Consider the following 25308-nt stretch of genomic DNA (forward strand, 5'->3'; position numbering starts at 1 on the left):
ATTATTTCTTCAAAGAGAGTTTCTACTCCTTTGTCTCTCTCTTCTCCTTCTAGTACCCCTATTATGAGAATATTTTCTCATTTGGAGTTGTCACACAGTTTTTTTTTAGTATCTTCTTGATTCTAGAAATTCTTTTTTCTCTGTGTTCCTTAGCTTTTTTTGTATTCCTGTTGTCTAATTTCCATCGTGTTCATTATCTCCTCTATTTGCAACAATCTATCATTTATTCCCTCCATTGTATTTTTCATTTCAGTTACTCTATTCTTCAGCTCTGAGTGGATCTTTCTCAACTTTTCTATCTCTTTGTTGAAATCCTCCTTGAGATCTTCAATACTTTTCTGCACTTCAGTGAGCACACTTATGGCTGTCATTTTGAAATATTTACCAAGAAGATTGATGATTTCTTTTTCATTAGCCCTCTTTCTGGTGTCTTATCCTGTTCTTTTGTTTGAAATATATTCCTCTGCCTCTTCATTTTTTCTTGGTTTCTGTGTTTCTTTTTGTAGTGGATAGATCTGCTATGTCTCCTGGGGAGTAATGGCTTTATAAAGAAGGTGTCCTATGGTGCCCAGAAGCTAAAGAGTGTTTGGCCACCTGTGACTGGTTTTCCTCTGTGGTGGAGCCACAGTTGTGGTTGGTGAGTTTTGGGCAGGACTGCCTGTCAGCTGTCAGTGGTTGGTCTCCATCAGCAGAGGCTCTTAGTGGGCCATGCAACAGCACTCTTGCTGGGATCATTGTGGGCAGGGCCACCCTATTCCTGCTGGGCAGCCATTGCAGGGCTATTGGGCTAATGGGGTGGGAGGTGCAGTGTGTAGAGGAACATGGTGGGGCTGGGCTGCCAACAAGAAGGAAGGGGCATTTGAATCTTCCCGGTTGGGCTGAGAGAGGGCCTGAAGACATGGAAAAGCTTTCTCGGCCTGCCAGCCAGCAAAGTCTCCCTCTGCCTGAAAGACAACAATGTGTGACCACTGCTGGGCCCAGCAGTCCAGGCAGGCATGCAGGAAAGCACCTTAGGGCTGAGATACATGTGAAGGTGATGGGGCATTTATGACCTGCTCCACTGAGTAGCTGATCAGTTGGTCTGTGGGAGGACTGGGGGAATGATATTCATCTGCCCTTTCTCCTCTGGAGAGAGTTTCATCCAACCCTTGCCCCTCTGGCACCCTTCCTGCTGCTGGTAAATCTTTTAAAACTGCTGCCTCTGTGGTGGATCTCAGTGGGACTGACAGTGTGCTTGTCCTCCACAAGTGACTAGCATCTCTTCCCAGAGACTTCTGACTCTCCCTGGTGTCCAGCCCCATTAATCACCAATGTCCAGTGCAGTGTGAACTCATGTTCCTGGAGCAGATGTCCAAGGCCAGGTGTGTAGAGTTCCTGAATGCTTATCTCTTCTCCACTCCATCTCCCTCTTGCTGTGGGCTAGAATAGGGGAAGGGTTTGAGTCCTGATCCATTATTATTCTTCCACTTTACCCTTCTCTGTGTGGTATTCAGTTCTTCACCAGGTGTAGATGGCCCGTTCTGCAGTCTTCAGGTAATTTTCAGGATTATTCTGCATTTTCTGTAGTTGCTTCTTTGGTGTGTGTGTGTGAGGAGGTTTCTACCTTGTCTTCCAACTCTGCCTTCTTTTTTCTGGAGTCAACCCATGAAGTTTTGAGTATGTTGGTAGCTTACTGATGTATTCAGATTTTTTTAACCTATATTTGCTAGCTATTCTCAGTAGGAGCAGTGATCTCCTTCAGGCTACTCCATCAAAGCAGAATTATACACATTTTTAAAATCCACACAAAGAGATTTGTATTTTGACTTAAAAATGCATTTATAATATTTGTACCAAAAAAACCCACCCAAAATCTTAAGTCACATTTTTTTAAATTCATAATTTCTACCAAACATACAAAAATGTCTTTTGTCCCAACTGTTGCATATTATTACAATGGAGTCCCCCATTCATTTATGAAGGTAAAATAATCTCTCTACAAAAATTGACAAGGACAATATGAGAAAGAAAAATCATAGGCAGATCTTAGTTTTGACAAAGATACCAAAAATTACAAGCAAAATATTAATAAAATATTTCCACAGGAAAACAAATGTTGCTATATCCTGATCAAATTTAGTCTATTCTAGTAGTTAAAGCTTGGTGATATATCAGGAAATTAATTAATTTGATATAGTACATTAAAGATTAAAAGAGAAATGCATTATACAATCAACTTAATAGATACAAAAACAAAATTGGGTAAAAGCCAATCCATATAAAAAGAAACTGAGAAAAATATGAATAGTTGGGCTACAAAACTAAATAAGACAAGCAGATATCCTAACCTATTAGAGATAGGTAATAAATAGATCATTATACAAACAAGATGACAGAGTATGATTATTGTAAATGGAATAAACTAGACAATGAAACAGAAAGGAAGGCCATATTATTTGGGGAAATTAGGGAAAGTCTTTTGAAACTGACCTTGGTGAGGAGGCAGGAATGCAAAAAACTCATGGATAAGCATTTCAGACAGTGGGTAGGACCAGTGCAGAAGACAAGACTTTAGAAAGGACTTGAGTGTTTTAGGAATAGAAAGGAATAGAAAGCACAGATGAAGATATGGAGGGAAAAGTGGAAAATGTATTTTAAAATGAATTTGGAGAACTCATGAGAACAGTCATGACTATGGAACTTTTTGGCTTCCTAGTATTAGAAAATGATCTAAACTGTGTTTCAAAAGTTTAATGAAATGTGCAGGCAGATTTCTCATATAATCTATGTATTTCATTTCTTAAAATATTACTTCTATGTCCACCCATTTATGAAAAAATTCAGGTTTCACTCTAAATTGTTTCTTTTCACCCACCATCTTTCCAAAAGCCATCACCCAATCCATAACAAAGTCCTCTTGTTTCCACATCACTTTATCCCCTCCAACACCAGCTGGCCTAAGTCATCATTTTTTCTTATCTGACAATTTCAAAAGCCTTGTAACTGGGTTCCTATAATTTATAGGGGTTCTCCAATGAGTTCCCCACAGGTCTATCAAGGTGATCTTTAAAAAATATAAGTCAAGAGAGGATTAAAGATGATGGTATGAGAGGCGAGACAGAGGCCTCCTAAAACCACATATAATATGAAAATATAATTGATACAACTAATCCTGAAAAGGCAACTGTTAAGAAGGCTGCGCCAGACTGCATACACCTGGAGAAAAGAACAGACTTCATGCAACCGGGTAACTTACCAAAATCATGGTCCAGTGGGACCCAAGCCCTTCCCCCACCCCAGCTCACTGGCGGGAGTAAGAGAAATGGAATGGGGAGGGAGTGGAGGCCTGGGACTGCTGAACACCTAGCTCTGGAGATATGCTCTGGGAGCACAAACCTACATTGTATGGTGCTCTGGTGATTAGTAGGGTTGGAAAGCTAAGACAGGTGGAACACCTAGAGAGACTGAGATTCCAGCTGCTTGTAGAAAACAGGGATCCATATCCAGCTGCTGTGGGACAAAAGAAAGGCTGGCAGTCTGAGAGACTTCCTAACAGCAAGAGGGCTGCTAAAGGGGCAAGGGTTGAACAGAGCTTACTGCTTAGGAGAAAGGACAGGTAGACAAAATTGTCCAGGTGCACTCTGCCCAGCAGGTTGGGAACTTTCACAATCTTCAGGTGCTCCATCCCACTTACTGGCTGTGCCCCAAGGACCACTATGAGACACAGCCTGCTGCGCCTTCCTCCTGACCTGCTGGCACCAGTTTGTGAACCATCAAACCCTGTCCTGGCATCAGGCCAGCCAGAGGGAAGCCCCACATACAGCAGCTGCAAACACAAAGCATAGAGGCTTATACCTGTGTGTTCAGCCCACTGGTTCTGGCAGTGGAGACAGGCATAGCAGCCCAGAAGCAGGAAACAGATCTTTCCACCCCCCAGGCACCAAAACTGCTCCCTGTGACCCCCAAAAATGCTCCAGGGGCTGAACAGCTCCAGGAAGTAAAGCTTCTGGGTACTAGAGGGTGCCACATACAAATATGAAACTTCAAAGGAACCTGGTTCAAAGCAAAAATCATACAAATACCAGAAAAAGAGTAAAATGAAACCTACCTTATCAATCTTTCTGAAGGAGATTTCAAAATAAAAATCATAAACATGCTCATGAAGGTACAGAAAAATATTCAAGAACTCAGGAATGAATTCCAGTCAGAGATGCAATCATTAAAGAAAACAATGGACAGTTTTAAAAGCAGATTGTATACAGTGGAGGAGATGATAAATGAAATAGAAATTAGAGAAGAGCAATACAAAGAAGCTGAGACACAGAGAGAAAAAATTATCTCTAAGAATCAAAGAATATTGAGAGAATGGTGTGACCAATCTAAATGGAACAATATTGGTCTTATAGGGGTACCAGAAGAATAAGATGAGAGAAAAAGGGATAAAAGTGTCTTTGAGGAGGTAATAGCTGAAAAGTTCCCCAGTCTGGGAAACCAAGGAGGACAACACCAAGACACATAATAATTAGAATGGCAAAGATCAAGGGTAAGGACAGATTATTAAAAGCAGTCAGAGAGAGAAAAAAAATCACATACAAAGGAAAACCCATCAGCCTATTTTCAGACTTCTCAGCAGAAACTTTACAGGCCATAAGGGAGTGGCAAGATATATTTAATGCAATAAAGCAGAAGGGCTTTGATCCAAGAATACTGTATCTGGCAAAATTATCATTTAAATTTGAAGGAGGGATTAAACAATTTTTAGATAAGCAAAAGCTGGTAGAATGTACCTCCCACAAACCATCTCTGCAGTATATTTTGGAGGAACTGCTGTAGAAGCAAGTGTTCCAAAGGCTAAACAGCTGTCACCATGGATAATAAAACCACAGTTAAGAAAGTAGAACAATTAATTACAAAGCAAATGCACAATTAAATCAACTACCCCCAAAGTCAGTCAAGGGATAGACAAAGAGTACAGAATATGATACCTAATATATAAAGAACATGAGAGGAAGAAAAAGGAGCAGAAAAAAAGAACTTTTAGAGTGTGTTTATAATAGCACACTAAGTGAGTTAAGTTAAACTCTTGGATAGTAAGGAAGTTAACCTTGAACCCTTGGTAACCATGAATCTAAAGCCAATGGCAATAAGTACATACCTATCAATAATCACCCTAACTGTAAATGGTCTGAAAGCACCAATAAAAAGACATAGAGTCACTGAATGGATAAGAAAACAAGACCCATATATATGCTGCCTACAAGAGTCTCACTTCAAACCCAAAGACATACACAGACTGAAAGTAAAGGGATGAAAAGAGATACTTCATGCAACTAACAGGGAGAAAAAAGCAGGAGTTGCAGTATTGTATCAGACAAAATAGACTTCAAAACAAAGAAAGTAACAAGAGACAAAAAGGGACATTACATAATGATAAAGGGGTCAGTCCAACAAGAGGATATAACGTTTTTAAGTATCTATGCACCCAACACAGGAGCACCTACATATGTGAAACAAATACTAACAGAAATAAAAGGAGAAATAGGAGACTTCAACACACCACTCACTGCAAAGGATAGATCAACCAGACAGAAAATAACTAAGGAGACACAGGCACTGAACTACACATTAGAACATATGAACCTAACAGACATCTACAGAACTCTACACCCAAAAGCAGCAAAGTACACAATGTTCTTAAATGCACATGGAACATTTTCAAGAATAGATCATATACTAGGCCACAAAAAAGAGCCTCAGTAAATTCAAACAGATGGAAATTGTACCAACCAGCTTCTCAGATCACAAAGGTATGACACTATAAAAAAATTACACAAAGAAAATGAAAAATCCCACAAACACATGAAGGCTTCACAATATGCTCCTAAATAACCAATGGATCAATGACTAAATTAAAACATAGATCAAGCAATATATGGAGACAAATGAAACCAACAGCTCAACCCCAAACTTCTGTGGGATATAGCAAAGGCAATTTAAAGATGAAAGTATACAGCAATACAGGCCTTTCTCAAGAAAGAACAATCCCAAATGAACAATCTAAATTCATAATTAATGAAACTAGAAAAAGAATAACAAATTATGCCCAAAGTAGGAGGAGGGACATAATAAAGATTAGGGAAGAAATAAATAAAATTGAAAAGAATAAAGCAATAGAAAGAATTAATGAAAGAAGGAGCTGTTTCTTTGAGAAAATAAACAAAATAGACAAACCCCTAGCCAGACTTATCAAGAAAAAAAGAGAGTCTTCATACATAAACAGAATCAGAAATGAGAATGGAAAAATCACTATGGACACCACAGAAATACAAATTATTAGAGAATACTATGAAAAGTTATATGCTAACAAACAGGATAACCTAGAAGAAATAGGTAACTTTCTAGAGAAATACAACCTTCCAAGATTGACCCAGAAGAAACAGAAAATCTGAACAGACCAATAACCAGCAATGAAATTGAATTGATAATCCAAAAACTACCTAAGAACAAAACATCTGGACCAGATGGCTTCACTGCTGAATTTTATCAAACATTTAGTGAAGACCTAATACCCATTCTCCCTAAAGTTTTCAAAAAAAAAAAAAAAGAGGGAATACTTGAAAACTCATTCTATGGGGCCAGCATCACTTTAATACCAAAACCAGGCAAAGATACCACACACACAAAAAATTACAGACCAATATCCCTGATGAACATAGATGCAAAAATACTCAGTAAAATATTAGCAAACCAAATTCAAATTATATCAAAAAGATCATCCACCATGATGAAGTAGGATTTATTCTGTGAAGCAAGAATGGTACAATATTAGAAAATCTATCAATATCATCCACTACATCAACAAAAAGGACAAAAATCACATGATGATCTCCATAGATGCCAAAAAAGCATTCGACAAATTTCAACATCCATTCATGACAAAAACTCTGAACAAAAGAAGTATAGAGGACAAGTACCTCAGCATAATAAGGGCCATATATGACAAACCCACAGCCAATGTCATACTTAACAGTGAGAAGCTGAAAGCCATTCCTTTAAGATCGGGAACAAGAAAAGGATGCTCACTCTTTCCACTTTTATTCAACATAGTCCTGGAGGTCCTAGGCACAGCAATCAGACAACACAAAGAAATAAAAGGGATCCAGATTGGGAAGGAAGAAGTCAAACGGTCCCTGTTTACAGATGACATGATATTGTGCATAAAAAAACCCAAAAGAATCCATTCCAAAACTACTAGATCTAATATCTGAATTCAGCCATGTTGCAGGACACAAAATTAATACAAAGAAATCTGTTGCATTCCTATACACTAATGATGAACTAGCAGAAAGAGAAATAAGGGAAACAATTCCATTCACAATTGCATCAAAAAGAATAAAATACCTAGGAATAAATCTAACAAGGAAGAGAAATACCTATACTCTGAAAACTACAAGACACTCATGAGAGAAATTAAAGAAGATACCAATAAATGGAAACACATCCCATACTCATGGATAGAAAGAATTAATATCGTCAAAATGGCCATCCTGCCTAAAGCAATCTACAAATTCAATGCAATTCCTATCAAAATACTAACAGCATTCTTCAATTTTAGAACTAGAGCAAATAGTTCTAAAATTTTTATGAAACCAGAAAAGACCCCAAATAGCCAAAGCAATCCTGAGAAAGAAGAATATAACTGGGGGGTTTACACTCCCCAACTTCAAGCTATACTACAAATCCACAGTAATCAAGATAATTTGTTACTGGCAGAAGAAGAGACCCATAGGTCAGTGAAATAGAATAGAGAGTCCAGATATAAATCCGCACATATATGGTCAATTAATACATGATTAAGGAGCCGTGAATCTACAATGGGGTAATGACAGGCTCTTCAACAACTGGTTTTGGCAAAACTGGACAGCTATATGCATGAGAATGAAACTGGATTATTGTTTAACCCCATACAAAAAAATAAACTCAAAATGGATCAAAGACCTGAATGTAAGTCATGAAACCATAAAACTCTTAGAAAAAAAATAGGCAAAAATTTTTTGAATATAAACATGAGCAACTTCCTGAATGCATCTCCTCAAGCACGGAAACAAAAGCAAAAATGAACACATGGGACTACATCAAACTAAGAAGTTTCTCTACATCAAAGGACATCATCAACAAAACAAAAAGGCACCCAACAGTATGGGAGATTATATTTGTAAATGACATATCTGACAAGTGGTTCACATCCAAAATATATGAAGAACTCACATGCCTCAAGAGCCAAAAAGCAAATAATCAGATTAAAAAATGGGCAGAGGATATGAAGAGACAATTCTCCTAAGTAGAAATTCAGATGGCCAACAGGCACATGAAAAGATGCTCCACATCACTAATCATCAGGGGAATGCAAATAAAAACCACAATGAGACATCACCTCACACCAGTTAGGATGGTCAGCTTTGAAAAGACTAAGAACAACAAATTCTGGTAAGGATGTGGAGAAAGGGGAACCCTCCTACACTGCTGGTGGGAATGTAAGCTAGTTCAACCATGTGTAAAGCAATATGGAGGTTTCTCAAAAAACTAAAAATAGAAATACCATTTGTCTCAGGAATTCCACTCTTTAGGAATTTACCCAAAGAATACAAGTTCTCAAATTTGAAAAGACATTTGCACCCCTATGTTTATTGCAGCACTATTTGCAATAGCCAATATATGGATGCAACTTAAGTGTCCATCAGCAGATGAATGGATAAAGAATTGGTACATAGCCACAATGTAATACTATTCAGCCATAAGAAAGAAACAAATCCTACCATTTGCAACACCATGGAGGGAGCTGGAGGATATTATGCTCAATGAAATAAGCCAGGTGGAGAACGACAAGTACCAAATGATTTCCCTCATTTGTGGAGCATAACAATGAAGCAAAACTGAAGCAACAAAACAGCAACAGACCCACAGACTCCAAGGGATTAGTGGTTACCAAAGGGGAGGGGTGTGGGAGGGCGGGTGGGGAGTGATGGAGAAGGGGACTGAGGGGTATTATGTTTAGTACACATGGTCTGGTGGGTCACGGGGAAGACAGTGTAGCACAGAGAAGGCAAATAGGGTATCTGTGGCATCTTACTACACTGATGGACAGTGACTGCAATGGGGTATGGTGGCCGACTTGATAATATGGGTGAATGTAGTAACCGCATTGTTTTTTCATGTGAACCTTCATTAAGAGTGTATATCAATAATACCTTAATAAAAAAATGTAAGTCAAATCATTTTGCCTCTCCTCCCCACTGTAACTCTTCAATAGCTACAAATTTATGTTGAAATCAAAATTCAGATTCAGTACCGTGGTATACAAGGACCATGATTACAGTGTTGAGTAAAAAAACAGATCCAAATTTAATATAATAAAAATTTACATATTTTTACTTGACAGATGTCTTCCTAATCTCAAAAAAGTAAAGGAACAGATCTATCCAGAAAACTGAAGAATTTGACTATGAATATTTGGAAACTTTTCAACACTAAAAATGTAATTAGCTTAAAAATATGAGTGATCAGAGGGAAGAGTTAATTATATAATTCTTGAAAAAGGACTTCTAATCTGTATTTGTCAAGGGTAAATTGAAAGAGTAAATTAGAGATGTTTAACAAGGCAAAAGAGTAAGTATACAGGAAGAACAATCTAAAACAAAGCTTTCTATTTAATAGGTTCCAAGTGTGAATATTGGAGGGTTGAAACTGAAGTGGCCTGACCATGAAGAGAAACATTAAAATGTGTGAATTTTCTCTAAATGACAGTGATATGATGGTTAAAGAAGATCATATGTCTAGGAAAGACAATTCTATCTGTAACTTGGGGAGTGGTCAGAAGCAAGAATACTGATCAGAATCCTTCAATACAGAAATCTGCTGTATTTCTATATACAAATAATGAACTAACAGAAAGATAAAGTAAGAAATAAACCCCATTTACAATTGCATTAAAAAGAATAAAATAAGGAAGTGAAAGACCTATATTCTGAAAACTATAAGACATTGATGAAATAAATCAAAGAAGACACAAATAAATGTAAAGCTGTTTCATGCTTATGGGTGGGAAGAATTACAGTTGTTAAAATGACCATTTGACTCAAGCAATCTATAGATTCTTGATGCAGTGTAATTCTCATAAAAATGCCAATGACATTTTTCACTGAAATAGAGCAAATAATTGTAAAATGTGCATAGAAGCACAAAAAAACCCTGAATAGCCCGAGCAACCTGGAAAAAGAAGAGCAAAACTGCGATATATGCTCCCTCATTTCAAACTGTACTAGAAAGCTGCAGTAATGTAATGAAGTACTGGCACAAGAACAGAAACATAGGCCAATGGATCAGAAGAGAGCCCAGAAATAAACCTATGCCTATATGGTCAATTAATATATGACAAAAGAGGCAAGAATATACAATGGGGAAAGGACAGTCTCTTCAATAAATGGTGTTGGGAAAACTGGACAGATACATGCAAGAGAATGAAGCTAGATCACGCTCTTACATCACACTAAAAAATAAACTCAAAATGGATTATGAACCTAAAAGTAAGACCTGAAACTACAAAACTCCTAGAGGAAAATAGGCAATAAACTTGAACATCAGCATTAGTAACTTTCTTTTGGAAATGTCTCCCCAGGCCAGGGAAACAAAAGCAAAAATAAACAAATACAACTTCATTGAATTGAAAAGCTTCTGCACAAGAAACCATCAACAACATGAGAAGGCTGTCTCCTGTATGGGGAAGATATTTGCAAATGATATACTGGATAAAGGGCCAATACCCAAGATACATAAAGAGCTCATACAACTCAGCAACAACAGCAAAAGCAAACCAAATAACCCAGATAAAACATGGGCGGAGGACCTGAACAGACACTTCTCCAAAGAGACATTCAGATGGCCAACAACACAATGAAACATGGTCCACATCTCTCAGCATCAGGGAAATGCAAATCAAAACCACAGTGAGATGTCACCACACATCAGTTAGAATGGCCACTGTCAAAAACACAAGAAATAAAAAGTGTCTGTGAGGATGTGGAGAAACAAGAACCCTCCTATGCTGCTGGTGGGGGACTGAAAATTGGTGCAGCGTCTTTGGAAAGCAGTAAGGAGATTTCTCAAAAAACTAAGAATAGAAATACTACATGACCCAGCAACTCCATTTCTGGAAATTTACTTGAAGAAGACAAAGTCACTATCTGAAAAGTTATATGCACTTCTTTGTTAATTGTCGTATTATTTACAATAACCAAAATATGGAAACAACCTTAAAGTCCATTGATATAGTTGAATGGAAAAAAAAGATGTGGTACATATATACAATGGAATATTACTCCCCCATAAAGAAATGAAATCTTGCCATTTGCAATAGCATGGATGGACTTAGAGGGCATTATTTTAAGCCAAGAAAGTCAGACAAAGAAAGACAAAACTGTATGATTTCATTTAAATTTGGGATTAAAAAGAAAAAACAAAAAAACAATCGAAACTGAAATAGAGTCATAAACACAAAGAACAGAATGGTGATTACCGTAGTGAGGGATGTGGGGGGAATGGTCTTAGTCTGGGTGTTGGTTACATGAATGTATTCACATGTCAAAATTCATCAAGCTGTACATTAAGGTTTATACGTTTTATTGTATGTACCTCAATTAAAAAAAGAATTATGCAGGGAACAGATTATTTTAAAAGGTTATAAAATATGGAACATGATCTATTGGTAGAGGAACGTATGCTATTACAAATGACTTCTAGGAAGTTCTGCCATCCTTGAGGTTTCATTTATACTTCATTTACATCTAGAAAATAGTTCTGTTCCATATATAGATATCTACAAACAATTTCTCTTTTATGATATAGTCTTCAAGTTATGCATGTCACATATTCTCCCCTTACCCAACCCTCACAACTTCTAGCCAAATTCCCAAAAATATGAATATGGGGGAAATCAGGAATACACTGCACTTGATTTTTTGTCTAGTCAAAATGTGATAGGCTGAACTTTACACAGTTGAAGTGTAATATAATATTTATTATAACATATATATATATATATATATATATATGTCAGGCCCACATTAATCATTTTTTATTGCCTGTGTTGGTATGACTATTTTCCCCATCTACTCCCTGGGAAGAGGCTGACTCTAGTTGTTAACTGCAATTCACTTCTCAGTATTGAGCAGGGCAAACAATAAATTCACTACAGTTCATTAATTGATGGGGACTTTAAATCAGAGACCCTAATGGAGGAAGATTGAAGTGCAGCCTGCTGTCCTGGATTCAGTACCCACATTTCTGAGTGAATCTACATTTGCTATATCTCAGCTATCCTCCTGCCTCCTCAAACCTGGCTCTCTTTTTCCCTGTTGAAAAGATGTCATTTATGACCCCACATACATCATGTGTCATATGCCATCTATGACTCACCATACATCACCTACTATATTCATGTTAGTACTTGCCCTAAGGTACTGAATTGCCTCTCTTGGGTCAACTCACTAGTTAGATCCTGCTTTGAAGAGATTTATCAGTAGGAAACATACAACTATAGCCACTGTGATTTAATTAATGATTGCTACTTAAAAATGGCTACTATGCTTAGAACTGTGACTAGCACATACTTAGAAAGTGTACAACAAATGTTAGCAATTATCCACTCCATCTGCTGGTCTGGATACCTTTACATATCAACATTGGTCCTAATTACCTCTACACCTATATCAGATACTTGAATTGGACTTCTTTTAGTTAGTGACTATGTCTTCATGAATGTCCCTCACTTTCAGCTTCTTTCTGGTGTCTGTTTCAGCTTTTTCCAAGTTCCAGCAAGCCGTGTACCCAGCGTCATCATATTTACAATTATATTAGAAATTATATGTGATTTCTAATGTATATACAGACAGGGCAGGCACATTAATAGTTACCTTCCCAAAGTATACTATAGAAACTTACTCTGCATTGAGAAGGAAAAGGAGGCAGTATTATGTTAGGTACTTGGCACTCGTAATTAAATTTATCCTAAAAATAATTCCATATTACAGGAGGAAATGAAGTTTGGAGATAAATAGAAGTTTGCGGGGACAGAGGCAAGATTTCAACTCATGTCTACCTGACTTTAATGCATTTTTTTCCCACTGTATTACAGTGCCAGTCAACCTGTCTGGTTTGTTAAATTTAGTTTTAAAGATAAAAACAAACTACTTAGGAGGAAAAGTTTATTACTGGTAGCATGATGCCAGGCAGTCCAAAACATTGAATAAAGGTTTTTTGCTTGTGGTTTTTTTTTTTGTTTTCTTCAGGACTGCTTAACTATTTGACTTCTGTATAATTTTAGATTTTTATCAAGGCCAAAAATAATGAAAGGGAAAAGAAAGATGAAGTTTTAAGTGGGCATACTGTGGACAAATTCTCAACATAAAAATTAATGTGCAGGGAAAGCTGAGCAAAAATGATTAATTGCTCATTAAAATTTACCTTGATATTAAAGTGTGTCAAGGGCGTATAGTTCTGAAAAGCTTTCGGAGGGACTGAGTGTGAGAAAAATAAAAAACGGCTATGAGGTCATTCTTTTTTTCTGTTCTGTGAACATAATAGCCTGGGAACCATTGAATAATGACTAACATGATGATACAGATCAAAAATGAATAATACAGCAATGCAAATTCAGAGGCTGCTGTTGGTCTAACTTAGAATAGGAATAATGAAAAAGCAATGTCAGGTCATGTTAGAATTTTTCTTGTATTTAAAAGATCTAAAAAAATAGTTTTAAACAAATTAAATTGCAGTTTGTATTTTAAAGATATCAGTACATTTTCCATTAAAATCTCATGGAGACAGTTATAACACCTAAAAATTATTCTGAGAATTAGGAATATGTGCCAACATTGAAAAGGTATCCAGACTAGTTTCCATGAACAATCAGAGTAGATAAACTGGATTGAGAAACACAATTATGACCTATGTATTGAATCCTGGTTGGAGAAAGTAGGAATTGAGGAAAACAGGAAATAAATATAAATTACAGTTTTATTCCTTCTAGCCTAATTTGGAGACTTTGGATTAAAATAACCTGAACAACTACAAATTTATCCTAAACATAGTGCTTTCTTTACAGCTAGAACGAGGGCCAGATGCCACTTTCCTCAATCCGTTACCAACAACACTCCTTTTCCACCTACTTAAGGAACAAACTCTCAGAGTACAATAGCTAGAAGGAGAAGACGAGTGGTGTGCTGTATTTTTATGGTTTTTTTCACCTATATGCAGGGATATATGTGCAGAAAGAGACAAGAATAATACTGAGTTAAATAAGACTAAAGATTGTAGGACATTATGCAGGCTGTTTAAAGGAAGAAGAGCCACAGAAACACTTTCATCTTAGATTTTTTGATGCACTGAAATTAAGACAATCTTAATTTATATCAAGATCAATTCAATTTTTGATAATTTAATGTGTTTTTAACTCTGACATTTAATTCCCCATACTGGTATTTATAATCTTGATTGTTATTTCTATTATTTTTTTAAATTAATTAATTAATTTTTATTTTTTTGAAGAACATTATGTTTACTAGGCTCTCCCCTATCCCAAGTCCCCCCCCTCAAACCCCATTACAGTCACTGTCCATCAGCATAGTAAGATGTTGTAGAATCACTACTTGTCTTCTCTGTGTTGCAGAGCCCTCCCCTTTCCCCCACCCCCCACATTATACATGCTAACATTAATACCCTCTTTCTTCTTCCCCACCCTTATCCCTCCCAACCCTCCCATTCTCCCCAGTCTCTTTCCCTTTGGTAACTGTTAGTCCATTCTTGGGTTCTGTGATTCTGCTGCTATTTTGTTCCTTCAGTTTTTCTTTTGTTCTTATACTCCACAGATGAGTGAAATCATTTGGTATTTGTCTTACTCCGCTTGGCTTATTTCACTGAGCATAATACCCTCTAGCTCCATCCATGTTGTTGCAAATGGTAGGATTTGTTTTCTTCTTATGGCTGAATAATATTACATTGTGTATATGTACCACATCTTCTTTATCCATTCATCTACCGATGGACACTTAGGTTGCTTCCAATTCTTGGCTATTGTAAATAGTGCTGCAATAAACATAGGGGTGCATCTGTCTTTTTCAAACTGGAGTGCTGCATTCTTAGGGTAAATTCCTAGGAGTGGAATTCCTGGGTCAAATGGTATTTCTATTTTGAGCATTTTGAGGAACCTCCATACTGCTTTCCACAATGGTTGAACTAACTTACATTCCCACCAGCAGTGTAGGAGGGTTTCCCTTTCTCCACAACCTCGCCAACATTTGTTGTTGTTTGTCTTTTGGATGGTGGCCATCCTTACTGGTGTGAGGTGATATCTCATTGTGGTTTTAATTTGCATTTCTCTGATAACTAGCGATGTGGAGCATCTTTTCATGTGTCCGTTGGCCATCTGAATATCTTCTTTGGAGAAGTGTCTGTTCAGCTCCTCTGCCCATTTTTTAATTGGATTATTTTCTTTTTGTTTGTTGAGGAGCGTGAGCTCTTTATATATTTTGGATGTCAAGCCTTTATTGGATCTGTCATTTTACAAAAATATTCTCACATACTGTAGGCTACCTTTTTGTTCTATTGATGGTGTCCTTTGCTGTACAGAAGCTTTTCAGCTTGATATAGTCCCACTTGTTCATTTTTGCTTTTTTTTCCTTGCCCGAGGAGATATATTCATGAAGACGTCGCTAATGTTCACATCCTAGAGATTTTTCCCTATGCTTTTTCTAAGAGTTTTATGGTTTCATGACTTACAATCAGGTTTTTGATCCATTTTGAATTTACTTTTGTGTATGGGGTTAGACAGTGATCCAGTTTCATTCTGTTACATGTAGCTGTCCAGTTCTGCCAGCACCATCTGTTGAAGAGACTGTCATTTCCCCATTGTATGTCCATGGCTCCTTTATCGAATATTAATTGACCATATATGTTTGGGTTAATGTCTGGAGTCTCTAGTATGTTCCACTGGTCTGTGGCTCTGTTCTTGTGCCAGTACCAAATTGTCTTGATTACTGTGGCTTTGTAGTAGAGCTTGAAGTTGGGGAGTGAGATCCCTGCCACTTTATTCTTCTTTTTCAGGATTGCTTTGGATATCCGGGGTCTTTGGTGTTTCAATATGAATTTTTCAACTGTTTGTTCCAGTTCGTTGAAGAATGTTGTTGGTAATTTGATAGGGATTGCATCAAATCTGTATATTGCTTTGGGCAGGATGGCCATTTTGACTATATTAATTCTTCCTAGCCAAGAGCATGGGATGCGTTTCCATTTGTTAGTGTCCTCTTTAACTTCTCTTAAGAGTGTCTTATAGTTTTCAGGGTATAGGTCTTTCACTTCTTTGGTTAGGTTTATTCCTAGGTATTTTATTCTTTTTAATGCAATTGTGAATAGAATTGTTTTCCTGATTTGTCTTTCCATTAGCTCATTGTTAGTGTATAGGAAAGCCACAGATTTCTGTGTGTTAATTTTGTATCCTGCAACTTTGCTGTATTCCAATATCAGTTCAGGTAGTTTTGGAGTGGAGTCTTTAGGGTTTTTTATGTACAATATCATGTCATCTGCAAATAGTGACACTTTAACTTCTTCTTTACCAATCTGGATTCCTTGTATTTCTTTGTTTTGTCTAATTGCCGTGGCTAGGACTTCCAGTACTACGTTAACTAACAGTGGGGAGAGTGGGCATCCCTGTCTTGTTCCTGATCTCAGAGGAAAAAGCTTTCAGCTTCTCGCTGTTCAGTATGATGTTGGCTGTGGGTTTATCATATATGGCCTTTATTATGTTGAGGTACTTGCCCTCTATACCCATTTTGCTGAGAGTTTTTATCATGAATGGATGTTGAATTTGTCAAATGCTTTTTCAGCATCTATGGAGGTGAGCATGTGGTTTTTGTCTTTCTTTTTGTTAATGTGGTGGATGATGTTGATGGATTTTTGAATGTTGTACCATCCTTGCATCCCTGGGATGAATCCCACTTGGTCATGGTGTACGATCCATTTGATATACTTTTGAATTCTGTTCGCTAATATTTTATTGAGTATTTTTGCATCTACGTTCATCAGGGATATTGGTCTGTAATTTTCTTTTTTGGTGGGGTCTTTGCCTGTTTTTGGCATTAGGGTGATGTCGGCTTCATAGAATGAGTTTGGGAGTATAACCTCCTCTTCTCTTTGGAAAACTTTAAGGAGAATAGGTATTATATCTTCTCTGTATGTCTGATAAAATTCCAAGGTAAATCCATCTGGCCCAGGGGTTCTTTTCTTGGGTAGTTTTTTGATTACTGCTTCAATTTCTTTGCTGGTAATTGGTTTGTTTAGATTTTGTGTTTCTTCCTTGGTCAGTCTTGGAAGGTTGTATGGCTAGGTTTTCTTCTAGGTTTTCCAGCTTCTTAGCATCTAGGTTTTCATAGTAGTCTCTAATAATTCTTTGTATTTCTGTTGGGTCCTTCATTCATGATGTTTCCTATCTCATTTCTGATTCTGTTGTGTTGATGTGTGTTGATTCTCTTTTTCTCTTAATAAGTCTGGCTAGAGGCTTATCTATTTTGTTTATTTTCTCAAAGAACCAGCTCTTGGTTTCATTGACTTTTTCTATTGTTTTATTCTTCTCAATTTTGTTTTTTTCTTCTCTGATCTTTATTATGTCCCTCCTTCTGCTGACTTTAGGCCTCATTTGTTCTTCTTTTTCCTATTTTGATAACTGTGACATTAGACTATTCATTTGGGTTTGTTCTTCCTTCTTTAAATATGCCTGGATTTCTATATACTTTCCTCTTAAGACTGCTTTCACTGCGTCCCACAGAAGTTGGGGCTTTGTGTTGTTGTTGTCATTTATTTCCATATATTGCTGGATCTCCATTTTAATTTGGTCATTGATCCATTGACTATTTAGATGTGTGTTGTTAAGCCTCCATGTGTTTTTGAGTCTTTTTACTTTCTTGGTACAATTTATTTCTAGTTTATATCTTTGTGGTCTGAAAAGTTGGTTGGTAGGATTTCAATCTTTTTGAATTTACTGAGGCTCTTTTTGTGGCTTAGTATGTGATCTATTCTGGAGAATGTTCCATGTGCACTTGAGAAGAATGTGTATCCTGTTGCTTTTGGATGTAGAGTTCTATAGATGTCTGTTAGGTCCATCTGTTCTAGTGTGTTGTTCAGTGCCTCTGTGTCCTTACTTATTTTCTGTCTGGTGGATCTGTCCTTTGGAGTGAATGGTGTGTTGAAGTCTCCTAAAATGAATGCATTGCAGTCTGTTTCCTCCTTTAGTTCAGTTAGTATTTGTTTTACATATGCTGGTGCTCCTGTGTTGGGTGCATATATATTTATAATGGTTATATCCTCTTGTTGGACTGAGCCCTTTATCATTAAGTAATGTCCTTCTTTATCTCTTGTTACTTTCTTTGTTTTGAGGTCTATTTTTTCTGATACTATTACTGCAACTCCTGCTTTTTTCTCCCTATGGTTTGCATGAAATATCTTTTTCCATCCCTTGACTTTTAGTCTGTGCATGTCTTTGGGTTTGAGTGAGTCTCTTGTAAGCAGCATATAGATGGGTCTTGTTTTTTATCCATTCAGTGACTCTATGTCTTTTGATTGGTGCATTCAGTCCATTTACATTTAGGGTGATTATCAATAGGTATGTACTTATTGCCATTTCAGGCTTTAGATTCGTGGTTACCAAAGGTTCCAGGTTACTTTCCTTACTATCTAAGAGTCTATCTTAACTCACTTAGTATGCTGTTACAAACACAATCTAAAGGTTCTTTTCTATTTCTCCTCCTTTTTCTTCCTCCTTCATTCTTTATATATTAGGTATCAGATTCTATACGTTTTCTCTATCCCTTGATTGGCTTTGGGGATAGTCAATTAAATTTTGCATTTGCCTCACAATCAGCTGCTCCACCCTCCCTACCATGATTTTACTACCTCTGGTGACAGCTATCCAACCCTAGGAACACCTCCATCTATAGCAGTCCCTCCAAAATAGACTGCAGAGTTGATTTGTGGGAGGTAAACTCTCTCAGCTTTTGCTTATCTGGAAATTGTTTAATCCCTCCTTCAAATTTAAATGATAATCTCAGCGGATAACGTAATCTTGATTCCAGGCCCTTCTGCTTAATGACATTAAGTACATCATGCCACTCCCTTCTGGCCTGTAAGGTTTCTGCTGAGAAGTCTGTTGTTAGTCTGATGGGCTTTCCTTTGTATGTGATCTTATTTCTACCTCTGGCTGCTTTTAACAGTCTGTTCTTATCCTTGATCTTTCCCATTTTAATTACTATGTGTCTTGGTCTTGTCTTCCTTGGGTCCCTTGTGTAGGGGGATCTGTGGATCTCCATCGCCTGAGAGACTATCTCCTTCCCCAGATTGGGGAAGTTTTCAGCAACTACCTCCTCAAAGACACTTTCTATCCCTTTTTCTCTCTCTTCTTATGGTATCCCTATAATGCGAATATTGTTCTGCTTGGATTGGTCACACAGTTCTCTCAATATTCTTTCATTTTTAGAGATCCTTTTTTCTCTCTGTGCCTCAGCTTCTTTGTATTCCTCTTCTCTAGTTTCTATTTCATTTATTGTCTCCTCCACCATATCCAACCTGCTTTTAATACCCTCCATTGTGTTCTTTAATGATTGGATCTCTGACCTGAATTCATTCCTGAGTTCTTGGATGTCTTTCCATACCTCCATTAGGATGTTGATTATTTTTATTTTGAACTCCCTTTCAGGAAGAGTCACGAGGTCCATATCATTTAAGTCTTGGGAGTTGTATTAACAATTTTACTCTGGACAAGGTTCCTTTGGCATTTCATGTTTGTATATGGCACCCTCTAGTGTCCAGAAGCTCTATTGTGGAGCTGCTGAGCCCCTGCAGCAATGTTGGGGGTTTCAGGGGAGCGGTACTGTTGCCTGGGGGTAGGAAAGAGCTGTTCCCCGCCTCCTGGCTTCTGTGCCTTTCTCCACTGCCTGAGCCAGTGGGATGGGCAAATAGGTGTAAGTTTTTGTCCCAGAGCAGCCAGATATGGATCCCTGCTTTCCACAAGCAGCTGGAATCCCAGTCTCCCCAGGAACTCTGCCTGTATTAACTTTCCAACCCAGTAGTCATGCGAGTCTCATGAACGCACCATGAACTGTAGGTTTGTGCTCCCAGAGCAGATCTCCGGAGCTAGGTATTCAGCAGTCCCAAGCCTTCCACTCCCTCCCTGCTCCGTTTGTCTTCCTCCCACTGGTGAGCTTGGGTGGGGGAAGGGCTCGGGTCCCGCGGAGGCACAGCTCTGGTAAGTTATCCCATTAGCTGAGGTCTGCTCTTTTCTCCAGGTGTGTGCAGTCTGACATGTCCTCTTTCCTGATGCTCTCTCAGGATTAGTTGCACCAATTAAATTTTCTAATTGTATCCAGTTTTAGGAGGAAACCTCTGTCTCTCCTCTCACGCCCCCATCTTTAATCCTCTTCAGAATGCCTCTATTATTTTTTTAAAAATTTATTTTATTTATTCTTTGTCAATTTATTTCTCTTCCATTTTTCTGACTGTTAATTTTTGTTCTGGCAGCCCATTTTTTAGGATTATATATTTATAATATTTTAAAATATTTGATAGTGCACATCTAACTTATTTGTCTTTCAAAAATGTTGACATTACTATTAAAGTCTTCCTTCTCTCTCAGAATTGTTTTAGCTATTCTCGAATGTGTCTATATGCAATTTTGGATATTGATATTGTGATTAAACCAAAAATTACCTCATGAAGAATTGTGACCTTATGAACTGTAACCTTTACTTACAGGGACTCCCTGAAATACTTTGTAATTTTGATGAGAATTTTTACATTTCTTACATAGAGTTCCTATGCATTTCTTGCTTATTTATTTTTAATTGTATATAAAGTATTTTATTCCTTTGTATTATTAAGCTGATATTGTTACTATAAAGGAAATGTATTCACATTTAAATTAGAAGACTATGATATGATGAGAATTCAGAATAGACCAGAGCATTGATTAGTAAATTAGATGATTCAATCAAATAAATTGAGTTGTAACTAAAATTCTAATGACTTGAAAATTAGGTAGTGAAATGACTCAAATCTAGAGACAAATACTCTGTGACCACCTCTTTCTATATAGTACAGGATTCCTTTTATTGATTTTAATTTGAGTTAAGTGTGCCCCATCATTATCACAGACAAGAATCTGGCCATGTCACAGCCAATATTCCTATTCAATAGGAAACCTCAGCAGAATATTGGAAGGCAAGCCCAAAATTACTTACCAAGTTAATCTTAAGATTTTAATGATGCATGTATTTCCTAAGTGTGTAAACATCTGATCATCTGGAGAATCTAGAAGTAAGAATATAGTAGTTCGAGGAAATAAAAATTATATATTTTAAGCTAAGAACTAAATTGGTCATACAAATAGTTGTAGAAAATGAAGTCAGTCTATTAAATAACCTCCTAAGATCTCTTCCACAACATATATGAAGTCACATGATGCAAAGTTACACTCTAAGTATTACTTAGAAACAGACAAAGCTGACATTTAAAAATAACTGTAAGGAAATGAGAAAAATTAATAGATACTAGCACCATGTACCTACTGGGCCAGGGTGGGAAAAGTACTTAAAGGCATAATGGCTTTAAACTTTCCAAATTTAGCAAAAGACATAACTTACAGATTCACGGTCTGAATGAAGTCCAAACAGAATAAGCCCAAAGAAATTCACACTGAATGCATCATAGGCAATCATGTGAAAGGTGAATAAATAGAAAAAAGCTTGAAAGCAATGAGAAAGAAAAGATGCCAGATATTGAAAGAAAAGAATTGTCAACCCACTATACTATACTATACTATATATAAGTGAAAACATCTTTCAGAAATGAAGGGGAAATCAAGGTATTCTCAGATAAAGAAAAATTAAGAGAATTTATCATCAGCAGACCTACCTTAGAGAATGGCTAAGTAAAGTTCTCTGAACAAAAGGAAATGGAACATCAGAAAGAGAAAAAGAAAACAGTAAGCAAAATATGTGTAAATAAGTAGACTTTCCTTCTTCTCTTGGGTTTTCTAAGTTATGTTTGGCAGTGGAAGAAAACATTATATTCTGTTTAATGTGGTTCTAAATGCATGTAGAGGAACTATTTAAGACAATTATATTATAAAGAGAGGAGGGTATGTTAAAAGGTAAGATTTATATATATCACTTGAATGGTAAAATGATGATACAAGTAGATTGATAAATTATACATATGTACTCTAATATCTAGAACAATAACCAGAATAGCTATACAAAGACATATACTAAAAAAACCCTGCAGATCAATCAAATGGAACTCAAAAGATTGTTTTATTATCCCACAGAAAGGCAAGACAAAAGGGACAAAGATACTTAAAACAAAAATGAAATGGCAGACTTAAGCTTCAACATATCAATAGTTATATTAAATGCAAATGATCTAAATAAATCAATAAAAAGGCAGATTGCTGAATGAATTAAGTAACATGTCCCAACGATAAGCTCTCTACAAGATGCTCATATAAATTATAACAATATAGGTTGTTTGAAATAAAAGGATGGAAAAAGATATAAAATGCAAACATTAATCAAAGGAAAGCAGGGATAGCTATATTAATTAATCTCAGAGCAAAGAAAATTACCAAAGACAGAAAGGGATATTATATAACAAAAAGATTAATCCACTAAGAAGATTTAGCAATCCTAAATGTACCAAACAACAGAGCTGTAAAATATGTCAAGAAAATATTGATAGAACTGAAAGGAAAAATAGACATATCCACAATTATAGCTTCATTTTCCAACATCCTTGTATCCATAATTCATAGAACATATAGATAGGAAATTAAGATGAGTAATGACATTAACCAACAGTATGTAATTGACACTTATAGGAGACTCCACTCAGCAGAGCTGGATATACATTCTTTTCAAGTGTCCATGAAATTTATACAAAGTAGATAATAATTTGGCCTTAAAACAAATCTCACTAAATTTAAAAGAATTAAAAATACAGAGTGTGTTCACTGGCCACATAGAAGCAAACTAGAAATCCATTATTTTGGATATACAGGAGCATTGCCCAGCAGTTTGGAAACTAAACACTATATTTCCAAATAATTCATGAGTCAAAAGAAAATTTCAAGGTAAATCAAAAATTACATTAAACAGAAATAAAATGAAAATACAGTAGGTAGCAACTTATGAAACAAACTTGACAACAACAAAATAAGCCAAACAATCCAATTTAAAAATGGGAAATGACTCAAATAGATATTTCTCAAAGAAGATATACAAATAACCAAAAGTACATGGAAAGATCACATCACTAATCATTAGGACAATTAAATCATAACCACAAGGAGATACCACTTCACAGCCATTAAGATAGCTTTTATCGGACAAATAGAAAATCAAGTTTTGGTGAGGATGTGAAGACATTGGAACCTTTGTGCATTGCTGATGGAAATGTAAAATGGTGCAGCTGCTGTAGGAAGTGGTATGGTTGTTTTTCAAGAAGTGAAACAATTTCCATACGATCCAGCAATTCAACTTTTAGGTATATACCCTAAAGAAGTAAAATCAAGGGCTCCAACAGATATTTGTATACTCATGTTCATAGCAGCCTTATTCACAATAGCCAAAAAGTGGAAGCAATCCAAGTGTCAACTGATTGATGAATGGATAAACAAAATGTGATGTATACAAGCAATGGAATATTTTTCAGCCTTTAAAAGGGAGGAAATTCTGATGCTTGCTGCAATGTGGATGAACTTTGAAGACATTATGCTAAGTGAAATGAGAGTCATGAAAGAACAAATATTATATGATTCCACTTATATAAGGTACCTAGAATAGTCAAATTCATGGAGACAGAGAGAGAGGAATAGAAAGTTATTGCTTAATGAGTGTAGAGTTTCAGTTTGGGAAAAAGAAAAAGTTCTGAAAATGGATGGTGGTGATAGATGTGGAACAATGTGAAATGACACAGAACTGTACAACAAAAATGGTTAAAATGGTAAATTTCATGATTTTATCAGAATAAAAATTATTGTGGGACATAGCTAAAGCAATGTTGAGATGAAATTTATAGCACTAAATGCTTACATTAGAAAAGATGAAATTCTCAAATTAATAATCTAAGATCCCAACTCAAGAATCTAGAAAAAGAAGAACAAAATAAACAGAGCAAGCAGTAGGGGGAAAGTAATAAAGATAAGAGGATAAGTCAATGAAATTGGAAAAGAAAAAAAGCAACAGTGAGATTTAACAAAGCAAAGAATTGGTTCTTTGAAATGTTCGGTATTATTGACAAATCTCTACCAAAACTAACAAGGGGAAAAAATGGAGATTCTAGTCACCAATACGCAGAATAAAACATGACATATCACTACTAGCTTTCCAGAATGAATATCACATATTCAGTTTGAAACATATTAAGTTTGATATGTATCATGTAACTCCAGCCATAAAGTAGACACTAGAATTAAGTGCCTTGCTGCACAGGCATCTTACTGGGAACTGCCTCAGCAGGTCAGAAATGGTTTTTGTTCATTTGTTCTGTGATTATGCATTCTTCATCTGAGACCAAACAAAACTGATTAAACTACTATGTGGAGTGCATTGCACAACAAGGCTTAATTTGCTTTGTTCCATGGACATAATTTATTTAAGCCATAGCAAGAAATAAAGAGAGAGCATGTAGTTACCTTATATATATATATTTGTATATATGTTTATATATATTATAAAAAGCTTCATTAGAGAGAATCAGCCACCTCTACTACATCTCAAATGATGTAATTGTGTAAATGAAGGAAGGTCATCTCATGGAAGAAAGGAATGACAAGTTTATGCCTATATAGCTTGACTACCAGTGAACCTTGTCTATTCATCTACTCACAAGAGAGCTGGAAGCTGGGTGATTGATTGGGAAGCATGTTCTCCAGCTTTGCTTAGACTTTCAAAACTTGAAGTAGGAATTCTTCATCATGAGAATGCAGAGAATTCAGTGGGTAATAGCTGATTGCTACTTAACTTTAAGTAGAAAATGGGGACTTTGTTGAGAAACCACTTAGACTGATGTCTATCTCCAAGTTCTGAACATTTCTTTCACGGATTATAAAAAGAATCTATTATGTAATTAGGCCTCTGAGAAGGAAAAAGTAGTGCTCTACTGATTTTCTCCCACAAGTTCCACTAAAATGCCAGGGAGACACTATCATGTATGCCATATAAAGTGACAGGAATT

The 25308-nt window shown here is 36.4% G+C and overlaps 1 long non-coding RNA gene across 1 annotated transcript in view; it reads left to right on the top strand.

The window, feature by feature from the left end:
- LOC140847224 (uncharacterized) overlaps positions 1-25308 on the top strand; it is a 314063-nt gene that overhangs the window by 213051 nt on the left and 75704 nt on the right. The gene's annotated exons all lie outside the window — the stretch shown is intronic.

Source organism: Manis javanica, chromosome 2 (genome assembly GCF_040802235.1).
Source record: "Manis javanica isolate MJ-LG chromosome 2, MJ_LKY, whole genome shotgun sequence".
NCBI classification, from domain to species: domain Eukaryota; kingdom Metazoa; phylum Chordata; class Mammalia; order Pholidota; family Manidae; genus Manis; species Manis javanica.